The sequence below is a fragment of the Sceloporus occidentalis genome, unplaced genomic scaffold (assembly GCF_023333645.1).
Source record: "Sceloporus occidentalis isolate IW3139 unplaced genomic scaffold, rSceOcc1.0.p SCAF_2, whole genome shotgun sequence".
In the NCBI taxonomy this organism is placed as follows: domain Eukaryota; kingdom Metazoa; phylum Chordata; class Lepidosauria; order Squamata; family Phrynosomatidae; genus Sceloporus; species Sceloporus occidentalis.
In genome coordinates this window covers 61929512-61949381 of record NW_028316982.1, presented here as the reverse complement: position 1 = coordinate 61949381, position 19870 = coordinate 61929512, and the positions used below count along the sequence as shown (strand labels likewise).

The 19870-nt window shown below is 41.2% G+C and overlaps 1 protein-coding gene across 2 annotated transcripts in view; it reads left to right on the top strand.

Moving 5' to 3' along the window:
- Nucleotides 1-9075: 9075 nt before the first annotated feature.
- The window catches only part of LZTS2 (leucine zipper tumor suppressor 2), a 77640-nt gene continuing 66845 nt past the window's right edge, over nt 9076-19870 (top strand). For both annotated transcript variants that reach the window (XM_089509735.1, XM_089509734.1), the window contains exons 1-2: nt 9076-9204; nt 9897-9946. The gene's annotated coding sequence lies outside the window, so the exon portion shown is untranslated. The remainder of the gene's footprint in view (nt 9205-9896; nt 9947-19870) is intronic.

The window sequence follows — 19870 nt, the reverse complement described above, 5'->3', positions numbered from 1 at the left end:
TATGGGAACTATAGTACTTTCCCTGAAGCTATGACCTATCTTCATGCATATTTTATCAGAACACAAATTGCTTAGTTCCTTTTCTTCTTCTTTTTGTCTAGGGTGCCACACCATCCATCCACCATAGAAAGCAGAGCAGGAAAGAACAGAGCAGATATTAACCATACAATGCTTTGCTAAATTTAGTGTCTTTGTACTGAAGAGTAAACTACTTCTTTTAAAATATGTGTGAAGAATTCAGGAGTCAAATTAAGGAGGGTGTGGGGAGAATGTGGGGGGGATTAAAAATCCACAGTAGGGTTAATAATAGCAAGAATGCTGTAAAATTATAAACAAGTTTTTTAGTTGTCCAGAACTTTTATTGAGATTGGAAGTTCAGAAAAACAAAGGACTGGAAAATAATGTTTGATCTCAACAATTTTCAGCTTGTAATAGTCTTAAAATGGATTCCAGGATGTGTTAGGCAAATAGTTAGATTAGATTCTGCTATTTGTACAATGGATTTTAGGTCGCACCAATTGCCACTGAAACCACTACTAACTGGGGATGGGAATCACGTGACTCTCCATATGTTGTTGGACTGCAACTCCCAGCATAGCCAGTGGTGAAGAATGCTGGCAGTTCAGTCCAATACCATCTAGAAGGTCACTCCTGCACAATGTCTCCCCCCCCCCCCATTGGAAGAACAGATATAAAAACAGCAGGAACAGCTTGGTTCCAGCAATCTTTGGTGCAACCTGAGATCTGTTTTGAAAATCTTGTTGTTAACTGCTGTCAAGTTAACTTCAATTTATGATGACCCTATGAAGGAGAAACTTTCAACTCACCCTATTGTCAACAGTCCTGCAAGGGTTGTGGACTCAGGGACTTCCTTTACTGAGTTCATCCATCTGAAATGCAGGTTTCTTTTTTTCCCTACTGCTTGCTACCTTTTGTGTGTCTCCAAGTCACCTGTCAATTTATCGACTTAGGATGACTCCATTAATTTCATAGGGTTTTCTTAGACAAATAATACTCAGAAGTAGTTTTGCCAGTTCCTTCTTCTGAAATATTGCTTATAGCACTTGGTATTTGTTGATGGTCTCCTATCCAAGTCCTAATACTATGTAACATTTTACAGATGAAAAATGGAAGAATGTGGTCAAGCAGTACGTATTAGAGTGTGGTCAAGATGGATGATATGATTAATGAGGAAGAATACACAAACTAGGAGAGGCTGCAATAGTTTGCCTGAGCTTATTGGGAAGGGCAAGTTTCTGCCCCCTTCTTCTCTCATCTCCTCCCCCATTACGTTATCTGAGTGCAAACAATTTCTACACTTTCAACCCAGTTTGCAGCAACTGAAGTAAGATGAGAACAAAAGGGGAACTAGGACGTTTTTAAAGGACCTGAAAAAATGGAATCGCAGAATATTAATAGAGACTGCCCCTGTCAAATTTAGATAGGTGGAAGGTTTGGAGTTGCATCCCTTAAGAGGACACGACTCCAGGGCGATCTGAAGAAAAACTTTTATTTTCAGTCTGTAGCATCCTCTGAGGCCTCTTGCCATTAACCTTGAGAGGCCAATGTGTTTTGACTCTTACAGCCACTTCCTGACCATAAGGGTTTATGAAGCTTTTACTATCAACAGCCCATTACCATGATGAGTTTACAAGGGTGCTGAATAAGTACAAATTAAACAGATAGAGGGTGACAAACTGCAGCCTTGCCTGATCCCCTGTGCCAACTGGAAGCCATTTCATTTCTCTGTATTCCATCCTGAAGGTAACCTATGTTCCTGAGTACAGGTTAGCAATAGCATTTATATTTCTATACTGCTTAATAGTGAACTCAGCACTCTCTAAGCAGTTTATACTCTGTAAGCCAATTGCCCCCAACAAGCCTGGGTACTAATTTTACTGACCTATGAAAGGACGGAAGGCTGAGTCAACCTTGGAGCCCTGGGATCAAACTCACAACCTTGTGGCTGCAATACCAGCATTTAACCACTGCACCACCATGTTAGGCACCATCAAGCAGAGATTAAACAAATTAACATTGCCTAATATGATTTTCCCCAGTGGATAGTCTTCACTGAACCAAGGCCTGCAGGGTTAAGGTTTTTAGATCAGAAGGGTATTATCTTCCACCTTATCCACTTACCAGTCTTCTGAGAGTGTAGCTGCAATTATTTTTGCAGTTGCACTGGAGTGAGGAGGATGGGTAGATAGATGGTGAACTTGTGGTATTTTGTGGTGCCTTGATCTTGAATGGGCAATTAGGGTTCATTAGCATCACAAAAGACTTGCTCCTACTGAAGAAAGATGAAAACTGCCAGAATGTATTTGTTGACATGGATCAACAGAGCTGTTCAATTATGGGCTCCCTCCTTGGGGGCATGGGCACAGGGGCTTTCAAAATTCATTTCTTCTACACTGCCAAATTCACCAATGGCTAGATGTGTGGGACTATAACTGCTATCATGGAAGATGGATTTATAGTCCAACAGATATGGAGAGTTCCAAATTGGGGATGATGTTTAGGACAACAATTCTCATCTGAATACTTTTAAAAATCCCCAATTTTGGGGCTTCAACATTATGTATAACTTTTTCTCTGTGCCCGTCTGTCTGTTTTGCTTAATTTGATGTTGTTGTTATGTGCCTCAAAGTCATTTTTTACTTATGTGATCCTAAGGTGAATCTATCATAGGGCTTTCTTGGCATGTGTCTTCAGAGGGGGTATGCCATTGCCATCGTCTGAGGCTCGAGTGTTATTTCCCCAGGGGCACCCAATGGGTTTTTATGCTGGTTTCCAGAGTTGTAGTAAACACTCAAAGCACTATACCACAATATTCAGGTCTAAATCCATTTGTTAGTTCCCACTAGAAGAGATCCCACTGAATCACTGATAACGTAGTGAGTTGACACTTGTGTAAATTCTATTGATTCAGTGCATTTATAGCTGGAATCAACAACTGAGCCAAGCTTCAAATTATTTTTTCATTTCATTCTATTTTTTATATCCATTTTACTCTGATCTCACTCATTTCCCTATGTAACTAGATACTGGCACTTTAAGATTAATGTAATGCATTGGACAGATAGAGGATGCCTTATGAAAATTGTATGCTATAATGTATTTGTTAGCCTTTAAGGTGCTAAAAGATTTTCTTGTGTTTGCAAAGTAACCTTGCAATCCTTTTAGAAAGTGCTGCTTTGTGACACTGCACATTTATTTTGTGCAGTAAATAAGAATATTTATTTACTGCAAATAAAGGTACTTATGTAGATAAAAGCAAGTAGTTGTATTAAGTGCAGGGTTAAGCAGCTTGTGGTCCTCCTGAATTTGTTGGACTGCAACTCCCACATGACCCCTATTATTGCCTATGCTGGCTAAGGATGCTGGGAGTGGTAGTGCAACAACATCTGGAGGGTCAAAGTTGTTATGTTGTTGTTGCTTTCATGTCTGACATAGGTCAATTTTATTACTATGTTTTCTAGTCAAGGTTAGTTCAGAGGATGGAGAGGTTGCTAGTGTCTTCATTTGAGGCTGAGAGTGTGTGTCTTGCTCAAGGTCACCCAGTGGCTTTTCCATGGCCAAGTGGAGATTTGAACCCAGGTCTCCCAGTGTCCTAATCCAACACTCAAACCATCAAACCATGCTGACCTGTCCATAGAAGTGCAAGTTACATATGGTTGCTTAAGGCTGGGAAATACACGGCCTGCCAGAATTCATTGGATTTTTGAGTGCTGGACTATGACTTTGGAGATCAGGGTTTGATTCCCTGCTTGGCCATAGAAATCCACTAGGTGACTTTGGGCAAGTCACACTCTCTCAGCCTCAGGGGAAGGCAATGGCAAACCTCCTCTAAACAAATCTGGCCAAGAAAACCCCATGATAGGGTCGCTTTAGGGTTGCCATACCTCAGAAAAGACTTGAAGGTACACAACAACAACAAACACATTCATCATTCTGTGCCTACTGGGGCTGATAGGAACCATGTCTCTGGAGAGCCTCTTCTCTTTTCTTCTCTTCTGTCCCTATGCTGTATTCTCAGAGGATATGACACAGGTATGGAAAACAACAACACCCTTTGCAGACGATCATGATGATCAGGATCATTCAGATCATTCAGATGATGACCAGGAAAACTGTGCTGGAGATTGGTGAGAAGCACAGGAGGATCAGATGCCATAACCACAAAGGAGGACAATGCACCGCAAAATGTAGGACATTCAAGAAAAATGTTGGAGATGACCAAATAAAAGCTAAAAACAGTCCTAGAAATGTAAACCTGTGCTTCTTAGTCATGCCCAAAAGGGAGGCCATATTGAAATTCCTCCTGGACAGAAGGCTGAAATGGAGGACATGTCCTGGAAAAGGAGGACATCCGGTTACCCCAGAGGAGCAGTGTGGTAAGGTCTACAGTTGTTGTTGTGTGTCAAGTCATTTCCAACTTACAGTTACTCTATCCAGTGGGGGGTTCCTGGCAAGGTTTGTTCAGAGGTGGTTTGCCAAGACCATCCTCTGAGGCTGAGAGAGTGTGACATGTCCAAGGTCATGTTTAAATTTTAAGTTAGTAGTGTTTTAATTTGGTTATTTTAATTGTCTTAAAATTTTTGTTTGTTTGTTTTAATGTGTTTTTATATTGTGAGCTGGGTTTCTCTGGGGAGAAAGGGGCATAGAAATAAAATAAAAAAATAATAATAATCGCCCAGTGGTTTCCATGGCCAAGCTGGGAATCAGACCCTGGTCTCTTGAGTCGTCATCCAACACTCAAAGCACTACATACAAGCCTTCCCCGACTGACTTCCCTGAATAACATACTAGGCCCCCGTTAATACGGACCCCCGTGTATAATATCGCAGGACTCCCATTGTCTTACTGTTATTTTATCATTGGATATGATTTATTATGATGATTATTAATTGGGAATTTTAAGTGTATGTTGGAGGGAGGGATAATGGGTTTATTTGGTATTTTATTGTATTTTTTATTGTATTTTATTCTTATTGGAAGCCGCCTTGATCCAACCGGAGAGACGGGATATAAATAAATATTATTATTATTATTATTATTATTGCACAGGATGAAATCCGGTCCCTGGTTTAGAAACTCTCCCCATTTGCTGGGTGAGGACGAAGTTGGTATCTCCTGACCCTAAAAAGGCCCCTCCATTCCTCGCTGCTGATTTGGGAGCCGCCATCAGGATCCCCCCCTGTGGGGCCCTCCCCCTTCTTTGCTCCACTGCAGACTGTCTGAAGGGGGGACTTTAGGGGGGTGTCCGCTGGTCGGAGCTGTGTCACCCCCCCATGACCTCCTCCCATTTCACACCATACAGAATCCTTAGCAATGCTTTTTTGCACTCTGTTGCCCATAAATCATCATTCCCATATATCACTGAATGTAATGCTAATAGTTGTGACATAAATTCCAACAACGAGAGGTACTAAAACAACTGACAGTACTTAGGGAAACCATACTTGCCCATAGGGAATCATTGGGGAATACTTGCCCATAGGAAACCACTGGGGAATACTTGCCCATAGAGAATCATTGGGGAAATACTTGCCCATAGGAAACCACTGGGGAATACTTGCCCATAGGAAATCATTAGGGAATACATAGAGAATCATTGGAGAATACTTGCCCATAGGAAATCATTAGAGAATACTTGCCCATAGAGAATCATTGGATAATACTTGCCCATTGGAAATAGTTGGGGAATACTTGCCCATAGAGAATCATTGGAGAATACTTGCCCATAGGAAATCATTGGAGAATACTTGACCATAGGAAATAATTGGGAAATACTTGCACACAGAGAATCATTGGAGAATACTTGCCTATAGGAAATCATTGGGGAATACTTGCACCTAGAAAATAATTGGACAATACTTACCCTGCAAGGAATCATTGGACAATACATGCCCATAGGAAATCATCGGACAATATTTCTTGCTATGAGCAAGTTTTTTCCAATGATTCTCTATGATGGTCAAGTGTGGTTTCTCTATGGGCAAGTACTAAACAACTAGCAAAATTCAAATTATACCTTCAAATGACATCATATGTACAACTTAAATGTATTTACATATACATAGTGAAGATTGGGTTAAAATGTAATGTTTTCAAAGAAAAGTTAAAAAGAATAATTTTTTAAAAAAAAATTCAATTTTTTCAATTTCAATTTTTTAAAATTTAAAATTTTAATTTTAAAGAATTCTGGGCCTCTACTTTCTCCTCTCACTGAGCTTCATCCCATTCCAACCATCTCTTAAAGCATTTTAAAGGGAAGCAGGTGAATGCCACAACCCATTTCCGCCAAAAGGTAGGTGTCTGAGGAGCAGTGGTTTTGGCCGCCGAAACGTGGAGGAAAATGGCTGAGGGAGCTAAAATCAGAGTTCGGTCTGACGTGAAGCCAGGCTGTATTCTGAATATAGCACACTGATGTGTGCTAGACTGAGGCTTATATAGACAATTTCTAGCCTCTAGCAATGAACTTAACGGCTTAGCTGCAGCCAAGACAAAGGGTGTAAAGACCTGGGCTTTTGTTAAACCAAGGTGAAAATAGACTTAGCCAAGGCACTGGGATGTGAACACAATCAGGGAAGGCAAACATGAATAGATGGCCATTGACTTCATCACTGGGCCATCAGGTGTGAGGCTGAAAAGAAACAGCAAGGTTTTTGGAGAAGATGGTGTTTCTTATCTAGCAACTCCCAAACTTCATGTGGGGAATTTCCAGCCCTTTTCTCTAGGGCTCCTACCCCTCTTTTGCAAGCTGCCTGCATGACATCCATGCTTTGCTGAGGTGTTGGTTGCTTTTGATCTCCATCTTACTTCCAGGGCAACTTTTCTCAGATGCTTCATGCAGTGCCTAACTTGTCCTGGCAGCCTTCCCTTTTTCCTTTTAGAATATTCTCTTTCCGTTTCACAACCATTTGGGAACAGCCTGGCTCCTTTGCGATCAATATATTGGGGGGGGGGGGAAATCTGAGTATTCATAAACCTCCCTTCTCTCCCCACATCTCAGAATCACATCTGGCCTTGCCATCCTAGCTTTGATTTAACAGAAATAGAGAACTTCAGGGGTGAGAGACGGGGAACAAAGGGAGAGCGCTGGCCAGCTCAAGTAAGAATTAATATTTTCCTTCAGTCTCCAAATTTCTAGCTTTGCAGTAACTTAAAACTTCAGTTGAGCTTTTCAAAATACAATTTAGGTATCCAAAGCAAAAGTAAAACATTACCAAGGGGATGTGAACACAGCAAATATAACAGTTCTAGATTTGAACAATACTGAACACTTTTTGTAATACAAGGAATTTGGGGACTGAAGGAAAATATAAATTCTTATGGTTGGGGAGGACTTCATTTTGCCCCACCCCATAGCTATACCCCTGGAAAATTTGGTATCTGACATGGCAAATGGTGTAGGCACGCAAGACTAACCCACCTAGTACTAGGCAAATAGTCCCTTCCTGGTAGGTGTTAGCTTTCAGATCAGGATGCAAAGTAGTCTCTTGTTTACTGTAGCTGGTTTAAGCCTAAATATTCCTGCTCAACTGGTTTTGGGAGTACATCCCTTGTGGTTTGGATGGTTTATTTTTGAGTGCTGCTGCTTGTTGTGTCCCTTGGGCATGCCCCATTTTACGACTGAATTCGTTCTGAATTGACATTTTATTTCTCATTCTGTGGAGCCTGTTATAGCTTTGAACCTCACTTTTCTCATCAATAAGATGGAGCCAGGATTTATGTTCTAAGAATCATGATCGTTTCAACACTTTAACACCACATGCAACCTATGCATGTTTACTCATCAACCCATTGAATTCAGGGATGCTTCTTTCCTTCCAGGTTTGCAGCCTGAGACTGGAAAACAGAGATTTGTAGTTTCATAGGTATCTCTCGATAAAGCAGTGTGAACATTGGACTAGAGGTCAGGATTCAAATCCCTGGCTCAGCCATAGAAACCTTCTGAGTGACCTTGGGCAAGTCACTCTCTCTCAGCCTCTGAGGAAGGAAATGGCAAACCTCCTCTGAATAAGCCTTGTCAAAAACCCTCCATGGTGATAGTGTCACCATAAGTCAGAAAAACTTGAAGGCACACAACAACAAAGCTATCACTCTTAAACTGAGGGGAGGAGAAGATGGGAATTGTAGTCCAACTTTTTCTCACACTTCCTTTTGAAGAACCTTACTTTTCTAATGTAGAACCACTGACAAGATTCATAGAATTTAAAACAAAAAAACAAGCAAACAAAACCACTTTTGGAAGTGGGAAGATGAATGTATCCTCCTCCTTTTCTCCAAATCTGGTCTGATCTGCTCCAAATGCCCGTGAGAAAGAAATGAGGAAGGTGACAATATTTAATTGGGTCAGCATTGGTTGACAAATATGCACAGGCTTTTTTCAGGCTGGTAAGACTGTTCTTCGGTGCTTGGGCTTTCAGTTGTGTGGCAGCCAGTGGAAGATTCCATGCCGAGAACAGCTGCTCAGGGAGTAGTGCATTGGGCTCTGCTTTGTGTTTGGAGCATGAAAGGGTCTGTAACATGATGCTTGGACTTTTATGGCTGGAGAGTTGGGCTGGGGGGAGAGAAGTGAAGACTGGGGGTCTCCTGCATGATTTGCTTTTTATGCCAGCTGGAGAGAAGGGAAAAAAAACATCTCTAGGGCTTTCCTTTGGCACAAATCCAGGAGTTTTCATGCACTCCTGTGCCAGGCGCAGGAAAGAAAGCAAGCTTTACAAATTACTGCCTTCTAGGCTAAATCCTAAGTTTTGTGGCTCATGTGCCATGACTCTAGAAAGTGGCTCTGGATTATGTCTTGAGGCTTGTGAGGATGATGGAAAACAAATAAGAACGTGATGTGCAGTGCACATGTGGGAACATGCACACACAGACTCAGTTGTTAGCATGAAAGAAATGTGAAGCGACAGGCATCCCTCCCCTCCTGTTCTCTGATTAGCTAGGGAAGAATATTTGGTTGTGACGTGGACCCATTCCCCCCTCCTCTTTTTTCTCTCTCTTTTTAGGGGGGAGACTTGGAATGATAGTGAGGAGAGCAAGCAGCAAGAGTCAACTTCAAATCACAAGTGGATTGAGTCTTGCAAGATGTGGGAGCCACCCTCTTCTGCCATTTTCCTGCATGGAGAAGCTTCTCCAGGGGTTTCTCCTTTGGTTCAGAAATCTGGCAGCTGTTGACTGGAGTTTCATTTTTTGGTATGTACTGTAATGTACTTTTCTCTTTCTCCCTCCCTCCCTCCCTCTCTCTACTTGCAAGGCATACAGTATATGGGATGCAAAGCAGGGTTCTTGGTGTTGTCGTTCAGTGTACTTTTGGCACAATTTGAAACCTGATGTTGCCCAAAGGTGTCCCACTGTGTTCTGATCATCCTATGATCAATTTCAGGGAAGAGAAAACACAAACTCTTTTCAGAAAACAAATTCTTTTCAGCCAGCGTGAAAGTAATTGCTTGTGTTTGCAACTTGGGTGCCCGAGCTGGATTTTTGAGTGGTGAAGTCTATTGTGAAGCTGTTCATTGTCTAGTGCAAATAAGTGTAAAGTGGGGGAAGCTGTGGAAGAGCATTGCTGAATGTGAACAGGAAAGTGGAGAAGTAAGACCTACTTTGGTTACTCAAAGCTGTGCATGTGGAGGTGGAAGCATCAAAGCCATGCCTGCTGTTAACAAGGTGTGGGTCCCTGTATTTAGTTCTTAGATCATATTAAGCATTTAATCTTTTGATGCTCCCTACCTTTCATTTTGCATCTGGGTAAGGAATTCGGAGTAATTTGGATTCTGGGGGTCTGTCAGGTTACACTGCCTGGTTGCAACCCTGATTTATTACATAATGTGTGTGCCAATCTCCTTAATGTATAATTTGTTTTAAAACCTCACTTTTTTCTGTTTCAGGAGGACGTTGATATCTGGGGAACCTACTTCACTTTCAAAACGCAAAACAGGTAAGGTGTGCGAGGAAAAAACTTTGACAAACCAAAGTTTATAGGGTTTGCTGTCATCAGGCTTTTGAACACAAGATCTGGATTGTAGGTTGAACTGAGGTGCCTTGTTGCTGCTGAACTTTGTTTAAGTTCAGATAGCTCACTGTTTGCACACAATACAAACAAGTTTGGTTTAAGAGTAAGTCTTTTGTTTTTTATTTTTTCTGATAGGTAGTATAGGAACTTTACGATTTGACCAAAGCACAGCAGATTGGTTGGAGTAGAGCATGACTTTAATTGTGAATGGAATGCATCACTTTGGTCTCCTGCCTCCTCCCCGCCCCCCATCCCCATCCTGCTTTTAGTTTTTGACTATTTTTTTATTTGCATCCCTTATAATTTTATTTGTTATGGGACTGATGAAATGTACGGTCTGTGGTCATGATTATTTTGGAGAATTTAAAAATATATATTAAAAATGCTATAAATTAAAACAAGAACAGTGCAGGATAGTACTCATCAACACTTTTCTTGACAATGGTGTGTTGAACTCTTATCTCCTGTGGCGTGAAAAGGGGCAGTTTTTCCCCCCTCACTATTTCTGGCAGTCAGCACATCTGTGCAGGGATGGTCTGCATTTTCATCTAACTTTGCTTTATGACCACTATTTTGGTCATTTTCTCTGGCTATAGTTTTTGCATTTCTGCTTCCTTTGGTCCTGCTGATTTCAGTTCTCCACACATAGGGTTCATCTAGACTGGTTAAACTTTAACTCTTGGACAAACATCCCCCCCCCCCCCCCACTATACATGTGTCAATCTGCTTATGGGTGTCCTTGTATCCTCATTAAATACCCATTCTGCCTTCAACCCTGCATCTTGGAATGTGTATAAATATCTGCCAGCTGATGCGATGCTTTGTGCATTTGATGTAGTGGGCTGCAGTTAATGAAAACCTAGGTGGCATAAAACTGCCTGGGCTTTATAGAGCCAGAAAACTCTTTGTTTTTGCAGCAACAGACTAACAGTGCTACCCCTCTTGTTGACTTGGAAGTGACTTCAGCACAGAGTTCTATAGAACATGAAAGGTCAGTTATTTTATTAAATAAAAAATGGGTATAGCATAGTACAGATTTCTGTATAGCGTTCTGTAACATAAATCATGCCCCTATCTTCATCACTGAGCCATGCCCCTAGAAATGGTTTGCTCTTCATACCCAATTCTAAGACTTTTCCTTTAATTTTTGTTCTTCTCTAGCTGCTGAATGGATGGTTTAGTTTGCCCACTTAGCCTGGGCAATAATGTGACAGTGGTATCTTTGTGGGAAAAGATGTGGGATAGCTGATCTGACTTTCCAGAGGAGGAGTTAATTAGCTAGAAAGTTATAAAAGCCTCTTTTCTTGTGGAGGCCACAGAAGGCTAAGAGAAAAATGCCCACCAAACCCCATGACCTTCCAGTCATGGGCTTGCAGTTCCTGTTTCAAGGCAGTTGGAAGCACTGGTGATAAATACAGAGAAATAAAAGATAATCTGTACTTGGAACATTTGCAGATATGGACAGCCTTGGGCCCGCTTTGCTGTGCATTATTGCCTTGAGTAGTAATAGTGTTGTGAATTATTAGTGCATGCAAAGCTAGTGCTGTGCTCCTTTCAAATGTCTTAAACTCAACTAGGGCTTCAGTGTCTTAGGAAGTGGCTGCATTTGAGGTAGAGGTTTTTTAGTTCTTCAGATCCACCAGACAGTATCCGATGCAGGTCTCTCACATTCATCCAGCCTTGTGAGAATTGCTTATCTGTTGTGCTGTCTTTTGTGACAGTGATACATGTGTAAATATTGAAATGATGTGAGCAGGGCCAATAACAACTCCATTAATAAGCTCCCATAACTCTGTTGTGGCTACAGTGTAAACAGAATGCTGGAAAAGATAGGTAAGTGGTCTGGTCCAGTATGGTGGTTCCTGCTTTAATTATATGAATCTTTTCTACCTGATTGGCATTCTTACTTTCATTGGAGTGATGGTCTGAGGAAAATAATCCATATGCTTGGCTCTGCTCATGTAGTTGCCACAATTATGCATATGGACAGACATCATAGCCAAATGGGAGAAAACAACAGGGATGCAAGTAGTACATGTCTGGGAAAAATGGGTGATGAGACCTCATCTGTCATGAAGAAATTAGTATTAATTGACATCTTCAGTTGCTTTTCTGCTGTTTGGCATTAAGTATTCTGTTGCTAAAGTTAGAGGTCACAGGTGCAGGCACACTTCGAATGTCACATCTTCTGATTTGAACATTCTTTCTCATGGACGCAAAACTATGGCTATTGTAGTTATTCTACCCAAGGGGAAGGCACTTGGAACATGCTCACAGATACTCTGTTGCAATGACTGCAAATTTTCCTTTTTGGACTGTGACTCCAAGAATCACACAGTCTGCCTCTGCTTTGTTGTTTAATACGTTTGACAACCCAGCTCTGATCCTAAAAAAAATTATGGGACTTTTCTTTTAGCATTCCTATGAAAAAGATTACCCACAGTAGGTGTAAGTTGATTTACTTGTTAATCTTGATATTCATTGACATCTATTTAATATTTAATCTTTTTCTATATTACTTGATTTTTAATATATGGCAAAAATGCAAAAGATGCAAACCTTGCAGTTTAGCAAGACCTTGCTTTTTCTCATGAGCCTGCAGTTGGCCTTTAATACTGAAAGGAGGCTGTAAAGCAAGGTGGGAATCATACAGGTCTCCAGACGTTGGTGGACTGTAGTTGCCAGCATTTCTCATCATTGACTCCACCATTCAACAACATCTGTAGGCCTGTATTATTTCCACCCCTTCTTGGTTCCTGGAATCTCATTTCTCAGGACACTCATAAACTGGGATTAGCCATCTCTCTGGAATTAGAAGATGAGCAGAGAGACTGAATGAGATGTTGAGTCATGTTATGTATCTCTGCAGATACAGTCAGCTAAAATTTCAAAATTTACTCTAGATGAATTTGGAATCCTTAGCCTAAATCCTTTTTTAGTCCTGACTAGAGCAGACCAACGAATCCATTACCATTCAACAACTGATTTAATGAGTCTACTCTAGGTGGGATTAACCAACAGGATACCAGCCTTTGTGTGTTTTACAGTCTATATTTACATAGAAGTCAGAGGGATTTACTGTCAAGTAAATACAGTAGGATTTATTTCTGAACAGAGCTAGGAAACACTGTACTCTTAAGTAGTAACTTTCCCAAGTTGATTCTATATAAACATGAATTAGACTGAAATCTGAGGTCCATTGAGATATGTTGCATTTCATTTATAGCCCATGTTTCAGTTTAGGATCTCAGAACTGAGTGTCTTTGAATCTCACTTCCTACTAGGATCATGTCTGACTGCAGCCTTCCTTTTTGTTTCTCCTTTTCCAACATCATTTTCATATATACTTCATCCTCCGTAACTAACAGCTTGAGCTGTAAACTGTTTTCTCAATAAACAGTGAATTAAGGCAGTTGCACCTTAGAAAATGTAATGCAATGTGCTGGAAGAAAACAAAGGTAGGGAGACTTGACATTGACAGGAAAGCAGGTTTGGCTTTTGCTGTTAAAACATCTGAGACGTATAGTTTTTTTCAGTTGTACACTCTATTAGGCAAATGATGCACAACGGACACAGCAAAACAAGACTGACAAAAAAGACTCAACTAGGCAAATGATGTACAACTGATACAGCAAAATATACTCACAAGGGGGGATCTGAACTCTAATTTAGCCCAACACTCAATATTACATTGGTTAATGCTGTTGTTGTGTGCCTTGAAGTCACTTCTGACTTATGGAAACTCTAATGTGACTCTAATGTGATGGGGTTTTCGGGGAAGATTTATTCAGAGGGGATTTGCCTTTGCCTTCCTCTGAGGCTGAGAGTATGTGACTTGCCCAAGGTTACCCAGCGGGTCTTCATGACCCAGCGAAGATTTGAACTCTGGCCTCCCAGAGTCCTAGTCCAATAGTCAAAACACTGGCTCTCAGCCCTAAAATAGCCTTTAATAAATAGATAGCATCCTGGCATGGGTATGGTCCGCCAAGGTCCAGGGGAGATGGAGCAGATGCAGCCTCCAGACATTAATTGGTTGCCAACATCTGATATAAATGGATCCTGTGAATGAATAATCATTATATTTTTTGTTGGTGTTATGATTAAAGGATTTCATCTTCTTTCACCTTTCTGCCTTCCTTGGAACTGGAATAGAAAAATATTGGTAATAATAATAATAAGTTTTATTTAATGTTTTCCCGCCTCTCCCGATGAATCGAAGCAGGAATGGTAATAATGCTTCAGGTGCTTGGCCTTAAAACTCACCCTGTGTTGGATGTTTGTCTCTAAGAGGGCAAGCACCATGCATTTGCTGGCGGGACCACCTAACTTGCTCTTCTGATACCACTGGGTGCTTTGCTTGACTAGGCCTTCTATGTCAGTGTCAGGCTCAGATGGAAACAGTAGAACAAGTTAATTGTGGATTAGGTAGATGAGGCTAATTGTAGTTTCCTCCCAAATTTAAATAGATGGCCATCAGGCCTAGCTACACCTCTTGATGGAGATAGACTACACAGATGGCTCAGTATAACCATAAGTTGGAAAGGCCTTGAAAGCAAACAACAACAAATAGGGAACTTAACTGACAGTGGGCTTGATTATAGAAGAGGAATTACAGAAGGAGTGTGAAGTACTCTGTGGAAAATAATTGATCAGTTGCTCCACTCTACATCCTCTTCAGCCTGTTTTGCCTTTGTATGCCTGGCAAGAGCGGCAGAGTGGCTAGTCTACGTGCAGAAGAACGGAAGTGCTTGCTGTATGGTAAGGCTAAAGCAGAACTCTGTTTCTGGCCCCAGGGACACCCCCTGCTCTGCTTCTTGTTAAAGGGATCTCAGATAATCAGTTTCTGTTGCTTCCTATGGAATGTCTATGCTTTAAAGCAGTTTGATGGTTAGTCGCTTGTGCCCTGCCATGGTCAGCCACATATCAGCTGTGTCACTGGAGCCAGCCTCTTAGGTTACTGTGTCTGGAGGAAAGTTGCCTGCTGGAACTAATTATTTCCTTATGCATGGGAAGGGGATATGGGGGCCCATAGCATGAGGGCCTCTTCCTTCTGAGTCTCAAGATGTTGTGCAACATACTGGTAAATGTGCTGGCTCTTCTCTGTGCTGAGCTGGGTCACTTCATGTGTTCTTCTTTTGGTACATTGCCCTAGGGGATTGTGAGAGGGATGGCCCTTTGTGTTGACAAAAAGTCCACCCTCTGCCCGTCTGGAATATCATATTTGGCATTGTTCCTTTTAAATCCTTGGGCAGTGGTTGTTTTTGTGGGTCTGGGTTAGGAAAAGAAGCATTTCAGTTGGCGCCTAATCTTTGTGAGCTTGGTCAGTCTTTCACGACCTTGAAGCAAAGGACAGCCTCCCACACTTGAGGTTAGCAATTTTGTCTGCTAGATTTGAAAATTGTGTGGGCAGGAAGCCACAACCTGACTCCTCTCTGCCTCACCTTAAATGCCACTGCTCTTCACATCACATGGGCTTTGTTGAACAACACACAACACAACACAGCTAGGATTTTAGGACAGGGTCACTGTTGGTTATTGATCAGTATTCAGTCTTGTGTCTGCAAGAAGGGCATTGAGAGCATCATGAGTGAGGAGCAGCAACAATAGATTTGTGTATATACCAAGATGAGCTGGGGCAGAGCTAGGGGAAGTTACTTTTTGATTACAACTCCCAGAATCCCCGAGATGGACATGGTGGCCTATGGAATCCGGTGGAGGCCATGTTATTTGATGGATTTTGGAAATCACAATCCAATTAATAATTTTCCCAGCTTTGAGCTAGGTCAATAAGTCCAAGCATGTGAGCAGTCTTGGATAGAAGACACAGGTATGAAAACAAGGGGAGAGTCAACAACTGGGGCAGCTGGAATAGGTGTGGTAGTAAATAAGACCTGGCTTCTGAGTGGTGTCAAGCCGAGCTGTGAGAGAAAAATGTCATTTGCTAAAATGAGAAGCAAATTTGCTATCTGGGCAGTGAAAAAACAAGGGAGGGGTTTCCAGAGAAACTGTGATGAGAGTCTTTAAATCAATGAGACTTGGGTGGCAAATGTTTAACATTGTTGTTTCTGTAAGTACTGGGACTTCAGGACCTGACCTTGTAGAACAGGTTTACTTTGGACATAGCTCTGTCCTGCTTTTGTGGCAAAGAGTGTGTAGAGTCAACTGCTGAATGGAAAAGAGATGTTTTGAAATCCTCAGATCAGCTACCAGTTTTCTCTCAAATATTTCCCACCAAAATTGTTTCCTAACAGCTGATCTTTCCTGTGGAGATATTCTGTTTCCAGAAAGCTTCACTCTAATGCAACAACAAGGAATAACATCTGACATCTGAGTCCTTGGGCAAGCAGAATAAACCACAGAAATCTATGTACATGCGCACCCGTACATACAAAGCAAATCTTATTAATGTGAATAATTTGATTTTTCTGGCAACAAAACCTGGGATGTTTTCATTGTAAATACAGCCTCCTGGCCTTGATCTGCAGTTATACTCCTTATTCTGAAAGATCCCTAGGTGTTCCTCAATAAATTAATTTGTGAACCTTCATCTACAGAGAGAGGACGGACGGTCTCATTCCCATTCCTTCTGAGAGCAAATCGACAATATGAAGGAACATACTAGCAGTCAGTTCCTTGCAAATACATCACTTTGGGTGTCTAATGGAAATAAAATCTCCATCCAATATTATCCAATATTTTTGTAGCTTATCCAGACACCATAACTAGACTTTATCATGTTAGCATTTGTTCATGTGACTTTATGGAAAATGCTGCTACTTTCCCCTTTAAATGAAGTTTGTTTTCCTCTTCGTCTGGTAGCTATTTTAGTGCAAGCCCAAACATGCACGTGGTCTGTGCAAAACTCCAAATGGAGTCAGACAGACATGGCTCTGCTCTCTTATCTGGTGGGCAGGAACAGGCTCAACTGCTTTCCTGCTCCTTGAACAGGTACGACTTTGCTTGCTAGTTTGATGATGTGCTCTTAAACCTCAACTTTTAGGGGGAAAGAGAAAAACTCTTGTGTTCCTGATTGGAGAGAACTGGATTTTGTGAAAGCTGAGGAGCTTCTCTGCTTAAGCAGAGGCGAGACTTGGCAAGATGTGTTTCCGTAGGATGTTTCCTTGATTGGCACGGGAATCTAGTGGCGGGCAACACATCTCTTTGTCTACTGTGTTGTTGTTTACTCTTCATGCACTGTTTGAGATTGTAATTTTGTTGGGTTTGAATAATATAAGAGCAAAATTGATTTGTAAGCTGCCTTAAGTCCCAATTTTGTGGGATACGCTTATGATACGCAGGGTATAAAGTTAAAGACCATACATTGAAGCAGGTGGGTGCATCTAGATTACAAAATTAATGCAGTTTGACACCACTTTAATTCCCTGGCTCAATGCTATGGAATTCTGGGGTTGGTAGTTTTGTGAGATATTTAGTTTTTTTGTGTCACAGCAGACTACAAACCTCAGGATTCCATAGAATAGAACCATGACAGTTAAAGTGGTGTCAAACTGCATTAATGCCGTTAACCTACACCTCAATGTTCTTCCATTACAGCTTCTCATTCATAGATCCTGAAAAGTAGAAATTTATAGGTAATTTCATTTTTATTAAGTAGCTAATCTTTCATAAAGATTTGGGGTGATCTGATAGGACCACAGATTCATTAAAGTGTAAATGAGATATGGACATAAATGTAAACAGGAAAATGTGATAGCACTCTCCCCAATTATAATCCTGTGTTACGTGGCCTATGAAGGAGCTTTCTGAGTAAACTGTGTCCCAAAGCTACTTTATTACCCAGGTGGTGTGTAGGTGGAAAAAAGGAAAAATAACATGTGAACCTTTGTGATGCTCGAATGGAATGCAAACCTAACTTGCATAATTGCCAGTGTTTCTCCAAGTCCATAGTACATGGGACTTTGGGTTGCTGCATTTCAGTCAGACTGGTTGATTTCACTTTATGTTGGGATGGTGTGTGCAAACTTACTGTTTTGCTGAATGGTCTTTAGGATGAGAAACTCGCCTTGTCTCTTCAGATTTTACTAACTCTGCAGGTAGAGAATATGGGATTGGATCAGATGGCCTACTCTTCATTCTGGCTTTTGAACAACATGCTCTAACATGGGGTTAACTTTGAAAAGCACATGGAAAATTCAACTAATCATGCAAAATACCACTGCCAAAGTATGGGTTGCAGCTGAGGAACCAGACTATCACTCTGATTTTGTTTGGTTTATACTCAGTGGCTGTTTGCTTATGAGCTCAGTTCAAATGCTTGTTTTGAAATGTAGAGTCCTAAAACAGCTATAAAGGGTCACTTTCTTCTGCTTGTTCCATCCAGCATACTTAATTCTCCATCTGAGGCCTATTTCCAGGTGTTGTTCACAAATGAGGCGGTGGCAGTCATTCACTAGGAGCAAGGCCTTTTCAGTAATGGCTCTAGAACATTCCCTAGAGAGCTGCCCTCTTAGTGGGATGCTGTCTTTGGAAAGTTACAACAGGATGGATGCCTTTTGTGGCATCCTTTTTGGCATCAAGTCATTCTCTGGCTGCGCCAGAAGGTATTTGGCTCATTTTCTATGCAGCTGTTTCTGAGTTGTTGCTTCTGCTTCTGTTGCTGTGTTGTATATTATTATTGTTAATATTCTGCTTCAGTGCTTGGAAATTAAAGCAGGGTTGTTATTATTTTTGCTCTTGCTTCTACATATTGTGATTGCATGTTTGGCATTTTGACTGTAATTATTATTATGCTGGGGTGTTTGTTTATCTGGTTTTACTTTGAGTGACTTATCTTCTACCAGAATAGATCCAAAGTAGGATACAAGTTTTTTTAAGAAGTAGTAGTAGTAACAGTAGTAGTAGTAGTGTGAAAGAGGTATTTTATTCCCAAGTTTGCTAGCAGAAGTCACTTCTCTGCTCTACTTTGGTTACATAAAATGGGAGAGAAACTCCTCTCTCAGGAACCAACTATACTGTGTGTAAAATTTAAAGATATAGCTGTGTCAGTCTGTAGAATCAGTATGTAGAGAGATCTTGTAGCATCTTTGAGACTAACCGAAAGAAAGAAGTTGGCAGTGTGAGTTTTCGTAGACTTCAGTCTACTTCCTCAGATGCCTTTGGCTTTAGTCTAAGACTTTAGTCTACGAAAGCTCATGCTGCCAACTTCTTTCTTTCAGTTAGTATTAAATGTGCTACAAGATCTCTCTGTATGCTGTGTGTATCTGATGTAAACATGTACAGTACTAATATTGTTAGTTAATCATATTATGTTTTATGAGAAAACCTGATGTGAGATGGTCTTGAGGGTACCTAATGTGTGTGTGTGTGGGGGGGGGGGGGGGCTCGATACTAACAGACACAGTGGGGGGGGGGGGTCATTCTCACTTGGAGTTTAAATCGGTTTTAAAATATTCTAAAAGGTCCTTTGCTTCACTTTGCTCCGCTTTGGTAAAAGATCTCTAGTTCCCACTATAAAGAGAATCTTTTCCGTACCCCAGTGCAAGGTTGGTTTTTTTTGGACACAGTTGTCGTTCCCATTTGCACTGCTCATGTGTCAATCAAACTGCTCATGTGATGTCAGAGAAGATATCCCCCCCCAGTGCTGCCTTTTGGGGTTTTTAATATATATATATATATATATATATATTAAAAATATTATAATAACTACTTGCAAGTAGTTGCTTTACTGATCCAGTGATTTTACAATTAATACACACACCCCAAGAAGGCAGCACTGGGGGTGTGGTGACATCTCTGGACCCTTGCAATGCTTGGATCGCTTGATCTAAGCATGGCAGGGATGAGGGGGACGCCCAGGGGTCCTCTCTGGACCTGAGCCAGGAGGAGGAG